This window comes from Centropristis striata, chromosome 6, assembly GCF_030273125.1.
Source record: "Centropristis striata isolate RG_2023a ecotype Rhode Island chromosome 6, C.striata_1.0, whole genome shotgun sequence".
NCBI classification, from domain to species: domain Eukaryota; kingdom Metazoa; phylum Chordata; class Actinopteri; order Perciformes; family Serranidae; genus Centropristis; species Centropristis striata.
The window spans coordinates 27,218,348-27,227,252 of NC_081522.1; the positions used below are offsets into that span (position 1 = coordinate 27,218,348).

An 8,905-nucleotide genomic window follows, 5' to 3' on the forward strand; every position below is an offset into this window, starting at 1 on the left:
TCACCGGTTCACATGGTCTCTCAGCGACAGAGTCGCCGGTTCGCATGGTCTCGGTGACAGTCGCCGGTTCGCATGGTCTCAGTAGCAGTCGCAGGTTCGCATGGTCTCAGTGGCAGTCGCCGGTTAGCATTGGTCTCAGTGGCAGTCGGCGGTTAACATGGTCTCAGTTGCAGAGTTACTGGTTCACATGGTCTCAGCGACAGAGTCATTGGTTCACATGGTCTCAGCGGCAGAGTTACTGGTTCACATGGTCTCAGCGACAGAGTCACCGGTTCACATGGTCTCTCAGCGACAGAGTCGCCGGTTCGCATGGTCTCGGTGACAGTCGCCGGTTCGCATGGTCTCAGTAGCAGTCGCAGGTTCGCATGGTCTCAGTGGCAGTCGCCGGTTCGCATGGTCTCAGTAGCAGTCGCAGGTTCGCATGGTCTCAGTGGCAGTCGCTGGTTCGCATGGTCTCAGTTGCAGAGTTACTGGTTCACATGGTCTCAGCGGCAGAGTTACTGGTTCACATGGTCTCAGCGACAGAGTCACCGGTTCACATGGTCTGTCAGCGACAGAGTCGCCGGTTCGCATGGTCTCGGTGGCAGCCGCTGGTTCGCATGGTCTCAGTAGCAGTCGCAGGTTCGCATGGTCTCAGTGGCAGTCGCCAGTTCGCATGGTCTCAGTAGCAGCCGTAGGTTCGCATGGTCTCAGTGGCAGTCGCTGGTTCGCATGGTCTCAGTTGCAGAGTTATTGGTGCACATGGTCTCAGCGGCAGGGTTAATGGTTCACATGGTCTCAGCGGTAGAGTTACTGGTTCACATGTTCTCAGCGGCAGAGTTACTGGTTCCCATGGTCTCAGCGAAAGAGTTACTGGTTCACATGGTCTCAGCGACAGAGTCACCGGTTCACATGGTCTCTCAGCGACAGACTCGCCGGTTCGCATGGTCTCGGTGGCAGTCGCCGGTTCGCATGGTCTCAGTAGCAGTCGCAGGTTCGCATGGTCTCAGTGGCAGTCGCTGGTTCGCATGGTCTCAGTTGCAGAGTTACTGGTTCACATGGTCTCAGCGGCAGAGTTACTGGTTCACATGGTCTCAGCGACAGAGTCACCGGTTCACATGGTCTGTCAGCGACAGAGTCGCCGGTTCGCATGGTCTCGGTGGCAGCCGCTGGTTCGCATGGTCTCAGTAGCAGTCGCAGGTTCGCATGGTCTCAGTGGCAGTCGCCAGTTCGCATGGTCTCAGTAGCAGCCGTAGGTTCGCATGGTCTCAGTGGCAGTCGCTGGTTCGCATGGTCTCAGTTGCAGAGTTATTGGTGCACATGGTCTCAGCGGCAGGGTTAATGGTTCACATGGTCTCAGCGGTAGAGTTACTGGTTCACATGTTCTCAGCGGCAGAGTTACTGGTTCCCATGGTCTCAGCGAAAGAGTTACTGGTTCACATGGTCTCAGCGACAGAGTCACCGGTTCACATGGTCTCTCAGCGACAGACTCGCCGGTTCGCATGGTCTCGGTGGCAGTCGCCGGTTCGCATGGTCTCAGTAGCAGTCGCAGGTTCGCATGGTCTCAGTGGCAGTCGCCGGTTAACATGGTCTCAGTTGCAAAGTTACTGGTTCACATGGTCTCAGCGGCAGGGTTACTGGTTCACATGGTCTCAGCGGTAGAGTTACTGGTTCACATGGTCTCAGCGGCAGAGTTACTGGTTCACATGGTCTCAGCGACAGAGTCATCGGTTCACATGGTCTCATCGGCAGAGTTACTGGTTCACATGGTCTCAGCGGCAGGGTTACTGGTTCACATGGTCTCAGCGGCAGAGTTACTGGTTCACATGGTCTCAGCGACAGAGTCGCCGGTTCGCATGGTCTCGGTGACAGTCGCCGGTTCACATGGTCTCAGTAACAGTCGCAGGTTCGCATGGTCTCAGTGGCAGTCGCCGGTTCGCATGGTCTCAGTAGCAGTCGCAGGTTCGCATGGTCTCAGTTGCAGAGTTACTGGTTCACATGGTCTCAGCGGCAGGGTTACTGGTTCACATGGTCTCAGCGGTAGAGTTACTGGTTCACATGGTCTCAGCGGCAGAGTTACTGGTTCACATGGTCTCAGCGACAGAGTCATCGGTTCACATGGTCTCATCGGCAGAGTTGCTGGTTCACATGGTCTCAGCGGCAGGGTTACTGGTTCACATGGTCTCAGCGGCAGAGTTACTGGTTCACATGGTCTCAGCGACAGAGTCGCCGGTTCGCATGGTCTCGGTGACAGTCGCCGGTTCACATGGTCTCAGTAACAGTCGCAGGTTCGCATGGTCTCAGTGGCAGTCGCCGGTTCGCATGGTCTCAGTAGCAGTCGCAGGTTCGCATGGTCTCAGTTGCAGAGTTACTGGTTCACATGGTCTCAGCGGCAGGGTTAATGGTTCACATGGTCTCAGCGGTAGAGTTACTGGTTCACATGTTCTCAGCGGCAGAGTTACTGGTTCACATGGTCTCAGCGAAAGAGTTACTGGTTCACATGGTCTCAGCGACAGAGTCACCGGTTCACATGGTCTCTCAGCGACAGACTCGCCGGTTCGCATGGTCTCGGTGGCAGTCGCCGGTTCGCATGGTCTCAGTAGCAGTCGCAGGTTCGCATGGTCTCAGTAGCAGAGTTACTGGCTCACATGGTCTCAGCGGCAGGGTTACTGGTTCACATGGTCTCAGCGGTAGAGTTACTGGTTCACATGGTCTCAGCGGCAGAGTTACTGGTTCACATGGTCTCAGTGACAGAGTCATCGGTTCACATGGTCTCAGCGGCAGAGTTACTGGTTCACATGGTCTCAGCGACAGAGTCGCCGGTTCACATGGTCTCTCAGCGACAGAGTCGCCGGTTCGCATGGTCTCGGTGACAGTCGCCGGTTCGCATGGTCTCTGTAGCAGTCGCAGGTTCGCATGGTCTCAGTGGCAGTCGCTGGTTCGCATGGTCTCACTAGCAGTTGCAGGTTCGCATGGTTTCAGTGGCAGTCGCTGGTTCGCATGGTCTCAGTTGCAGAGTTACTGGTTCACATGGTCTCAGCGGCAGAGTTACTGGTTCACATGGTCTCAGCGACAGAGTTAGTGGTTCACATGGTCATAGCGACAGTCACCGGTCCACATGGTCTCTCAGCGACAGAGTCGCCGGTTTGCATGGTCTCGGTGGCAGTCGCCGGTTCGCATTGTCTCAGTAGCAGTCGCAGGTTCGCATGGTCTCAGTGGCAGTCGCTGGTTCGCATGGTCTCAGTTGCAGAGTTACTGGTTCACATGGTCTCAGCCGCAGGGTTACTGGTTTACATGGTCAAGCGGTAGAGTTACTGGTTCACATGGTCTCAGCGACAGAGTCACCGGTTCGCATGGTCTCAGTCGCTGTCGCAGGTTCGCATGGTCTCAGTGGCAGTCGCCGGTTAACTTGGTCTCAGTTGCAGAGTTACTGGTTCACATGGTCTCAGTTGCAGAGTTACTGGTTCACATGGTCTCAGCGGCAGGGTTACTGGTTCACATGGTCTCAGCGGTAGAGTTACTGGTTCACATGGTCTCAGCGGCAGAGTTACTGGTTCATGTGGTCTCAGCGACAGAGTCATCGGTTCACATGGTCTCAGCGGCAGAGTTACTGGTTCACATGGTCTCAGCGACAGAGTCACCGGTTCACATGGTCTATCAGCGACAGAGTCGCCGGTTCGCATGGTCTCGGTGACAGTCGCCGGTTCGCATGGTCTCAGTAGCAATCGCAGGTTCGCATGGTCTCAGTGGCAGTCGCTGGTTCGCATGGTCTCAGTGGCATTCACCGGTTCGCATGGTCTCAGTAGCAGTCGCAGGTTCGCATGGTCTCAGTAGCAGTCGCAGGTTCGCATGGTCTCAGTGGCAGTCGCCTTTGCATGGTCTCAGCGGCAGAGTCATCGGTTCACATGGTCCCAGTGGCAGAGTTACTGGTTCACATGATCTCAGCGACAGAGTCATCGGTTCACATGGTCTCAGCGACAGAGTCACTGGTGCACATGATCTCTCAGCGACAGAGTCGCCGGTTCACATGGTCTCGGTGGCAGTCTCTGGTTCGCATTATCTCAGTAGCAGTTGCAGGTTCGCATCGACTCCAGATCCGCTGTGTAGTGAGTCCGTCGTCGCAACGGACTCACTACACAGCGGATCTGGAGTCGGTGGAACCTCATACAGTGACTGTAATGACTGCGTATCGCCTCCGCCGAAAGAATCAGCTGCCATTATGCATGCAGTGGAATTTAGGGGTAACAGGATGTAGTCTGGTACCCCCCATCAGGTTAAAATTTCATTGGTGAGTGACTTGGACACCCTCTCTTCTGTAAAGCTTACCGAATGGGTGTAATAGTCCATAAATACAACAGAGTAAACATTACCTCTAGAACTCTATCGGAAAGAGCCCATGAAATCCCAGGGTCTTTCTGAAGCTGCAATTTCCCTGCTTTTCTTAATTTGTATTATTAGCAGAGCTGAGCCCAATCGACACCTATATACCAAAGCACTGTTTTATAGGTCTTGTATTTTTCGAAGCTATCCTGATATTGAATTCTCATTAAACACATCCAGGAACGAGTTCTCAGAGACATCCTGGTATGTAGACTTGCTAGATGGTTTCATCTGAAGGAGTTCCAAGATGGCACAGCGAATGGCAGCTTCAAAACATGGATCACCTTGTTCCACGACGCTGGACTGCACTATGAGAGGGCACGAATATCACGCCTTTGTGGGATCACTATGAACGCCCTAAGGCGAAAATCTTGGACAGATCTTTCCGGCAATATAGCGGGACATTTGCAGGATGGCACTATGAAAGAGGCTTCTTTGCCTTCTGTGATATCTGACTTCCAGCGCCGACAAAGTGACCGATATCTGTAAGTAAATACCCCAATCCTCGCGTCTTTGCACTGGCTCCCTGTTCATTTTCGTATTGATCTTAAGATTTTGTTGTTTGTTTTTAAAGCTTTGAATGGACTCACCCCATAGTACATCAAGGACCTCATCCAAATCTATACCAGCTCCAGCCCGTGGTGCCTAGAGCGAAACTTAAAACCAGGGGGGACAGGGCTTTCTCTGTGGTGGGCCCCAGACTTTGGAATGCCCTCCCCCTCCATGTCCCAACAGCCCCCACTGTGGAGTGCTTTAAGTCTCGTCCTAAGACCCATTTTTATTCCCTGGCTTTTCAACTTTTCGTGAGTTTTGTGGTCCTCTGTGTCTTTTATTTCTTTTACTACTTCAAACTACGTCTTTTATTTATTTTACTATCTGTTTGATTTTATTGTTTTTATCGCATCATTTTAGAGTAATACACTTATTATTTATTGCTGAATGTTATATGGAAATGTTTGTTTTATTGTTGATTCTATGGACAGCACTTTGGAGACGTTTTTGTTGTTTAAATGTGCTATGCAAATAAAGTGGATTGGATTGGATTGGATTGAAGTAAAATCATGTAGAGTTGTTGTCTTACTGCAGTAACCTCCCCATAGACACTGTGTATCTTAAGGCTACAAGAAGTTATTTCTTCCTGCAGCTGGCGGATTATCTCAACCATGGGCGACAGAACCCAATGTATATCTTTAAGAGTGATGCTGTTGTAGCCATTTCATAGTGTCTCTGAGCTGATCTCTAAGGTACTCTGTATTTTGGACCAAAAACTCCTTTGTATTCCGGTAACCATGTTCCTGACTGTCATTAATGTCATGTCTGATTTCCATCAGAGGTTGATTTAACTATGGTATATGTTATTCTTTTCAATTTTCATGTCCCACACCATTACTTCTAGTTTGTGAACTGAATGTTGCAATTCTTCCAAGGGACAGGAGGTTACAACTGAGTAGTTAGAGAGTCACCATCACATAAATAAATATCAATTAGAGCCATTGTGTTTGAGCGAACCTTTCATTCCCGGGGGTCTGAAGAATTCAATATGTTCTTGTGGCTACCACCACTGGGAGCCTGTTGTCCAGGGCAGCTATTCTAAAACTTGGGGTCCCGACCCCAATTGGGGTCGCGAGATGATTTCTGGGGGTCGCCAAATCATTTTGGAAGTCAACTCTGTCTCCACTGTGTTAAAGTGTTCATGTTTTTGGTAATTTTGTGTTTTATTTGTCATTTTGTGTCTTTTTTTTGGTAATTTTGTGTCCTTTTTGGTAATTTTGTGTCTTTTTTGGGGGGGTAATTTTGTGTCTTTTTTTAGGTAATTTTGTGTCTTTTATGGTCATTTTGTGTCTTTTTTTGGTCATTTTGTGTCTTTTATGGTCATTTTGTGTCTTTTTTTGGTCATTTTGTGTCTTTTCTGGTCAATTTGTGTCTTTTTTGGTCATATTACGTCTCTTGTGGTTTTGTGTCTTTTTGTGGTCATTTTTTGTCATTTTGTAGTCAATTTGAGTCCCTTTTTGCTTAATTTTATGTAATTTTTTGGTCATTTTATGTATTTTTTTTTATCATTTTGTGTCATTTTGAGGTCAATTTGATTCTTTTTTGGGTAATTTTGTGACAAATCCCAAAGTAGCAAGTTGTTACTTTCCAAGGAGTCTCTGGCTTGAAGCTGACTGTTACACACTCAGGGGGTCAGAATGGACCTTTAAACTTATAGCAAAGGACTTAGATTAAAACTAACAAAAGGTTGAGAACTACTGGTCCAGGGTATGGTAAGTTACACAGCTATCTTTTTTTTGCTGAGTATTTAAAGAAAAAAGTCAATGAATGCCAGATTCCGATGTGGAATTCCTGTGGATTTTGAACATTAAAATATAGACTCAAATAAAGCAGACAATTTTTATGGCAGATTGCCACACAACATGGGCTACTGCAAGCAAAAGTGGCCAAAATTTGTTTTTGTTTTTTTGCTTATATGTATCTGTTTTTGTTTTGTTTTGTACAGTATGCAGCACAAATCAGAACTGGGCCTCTTTTTGATCCTAAATCGGATATAGATCTGATGTTTTCCAATGCGACCTCAGTCTGAACAGTCATGTCACATTTCACAGTGGTCACAATTCAGGACTGTAAGTTCACACGCAGTCTGATATGAACCACATTTATAAAATAATGTGAACCCCCCCCCCCCCCCCCCACAAAAAAAAAAAAATCTTCTGAATTTATCATTAAGATTTACAGTGTGAATGTAGCAATTACTTTACTATTAGGATAAACTTGCTCCCTCTTAAATTCTTTTGCATAACATAACAAAACATTGATGGCAAGGCCTTGTGAAAAGCGCTCTAACACATGCACAATATCATCTTACGGCCTGATGGTGTCAATCTCAGCAGGACACCATCCTTTTATCCTTATACACCATCCTTTTTTATTCCTGTGTAGAGAAAGAAAAGCTTTTATGAAAACTGTTGAATAACTATGTTTAGTTATAGTTATTGACATGCATAAGTGCAATTATAGTTACAATTTTAAATGTATTCACATCAAATAGTGATATAGTAAGAGAGAAAAAACAGAATATCTCACCATAACCTCCTGGCTTGATGAGGTGTCTAGTGCAGTCACTGTCCTGGTTACAAATATACTTCTTATCATTCTGAGTAAGACATAATCACACATAAACACACATTAAAATTGAATAAACAATGACAGTTTTTTCATCAATTTAATTATGGTGTGGAATGAGCAAGGGGTACTTAAAGTAGGAACCCACAGATCATCATCACCCAACTCTGCAATTCCTTTCAGGCCCATGGAGATTTAAGAATCGTGATTTTAGTTATGGGTATGGCCACAACTTTACTGTTAATGAGCTGTCCCCTCAACTATAGCACATGACACAGAGATGCAGTGCCGCCCACCTTCCTACAAGTGCTGATTGCACTTAGATTTTATGAAAGGGCAGCTTTTTAAATAAATCAGACAACAGCATAAGTGTCCCTTACAGAAGCCCTAAACGGCCATGCATTCATATATTTTTTCCCCCAAGATAACAAGATAATTATCTTGTTATTATCTCGAGACAGTTGTTTTCCCGAGATAATGAGATAATTTTCTCGAGATCTGTAGTCCAGACGCGTAGCCAGCAATGGGCCTACTCACTGCTTACTCACTGGCCCATCCAGCCAAGTTCGATAAAAACATTTCTCACAACGGCTGGCAGCTCAATCTTAAACAGTACAAGTTAACACTGGCGTGAGACAACAGGAAGTCTAAAGGTCGGTGTTGTGTCCTTACTGGTTTCCACACTAACTGGTTGCCTAGGCTATGATCTGCGCATTTTCTGTTACGCATGAGCTGTCCGTGGTACTGAAAACACTTGCCGTTAATGTGAGAATTCTGTCTGATGCAGGCCTATGTTATGCTGTGCGTTGACACCTTATCTACCGTTTAATACTGTAAGAAATAAAGCATGAAAATCATAAAAATCTATGTGCAATGAGCACTGGTAGGAAGGTGGGTGGCACTGCATTTCTGTGTCATGAGCTATAGTTGAGCCGCAAATATAACGACCACCCGTGTCCGACTGGTCCCTCCTCCGCCCTACATCATCATAAACAACACAACACAGAGTTCCAGGGTGTGGAGAGGCTCATCCCACATGGGCCGGGTTACAAATACAATTATACATTTATTTCCTTTCTTACATACATGTTTGTATTTTTTTGTAACAAAATATGTTTTTATCATACTTGGCTGGGTGGGCCAGTGAGTAAAATGGGTGGGCCCTTTGCTGGTTACGTGTCTGGACTGCAGATCTCCAGAAAATTATCTCGTTATCTCGAGAAAACGAATGAAATTAACTCGTTATCTCGTTGATAACGTTAACTCGTTGATTGTGCAAAGTTTCAGACCTCTCAGAACTTCAGAAGCGACAAAAATCACCAATAAGTAATGATCCTGGATCAGATTTGAATTTACAGGGCTGCTTTATTCAAGCCTTTTCTTCCCTAACTCATGGAAACTTTGAGATAGAAGGCTGAAACTTTAC

General features: G+C 47.0%; 1 long non-coding RNA gene across 1 annotated transcript; it reads left to right on the forward strand.

The window, feature by feature from the left end:
• Positions 1-4,121: 4,121 nt before the first annotated feature.
• LOC131972731 (uncharacterized) lies at positions 4,122-5,402 on the forward strand. The gene is made up of 2 exons (XR_009394494.1): positions 4,122-4,844; positions 4,934-5,402. It is a non-coding gene; the product is annotated as an uncharacterized LOC131972731 (long non-coding RNA).
• The last annotated feature ends 3,503 nt before the right edge of the window (positions 5,403-8,905 follow it).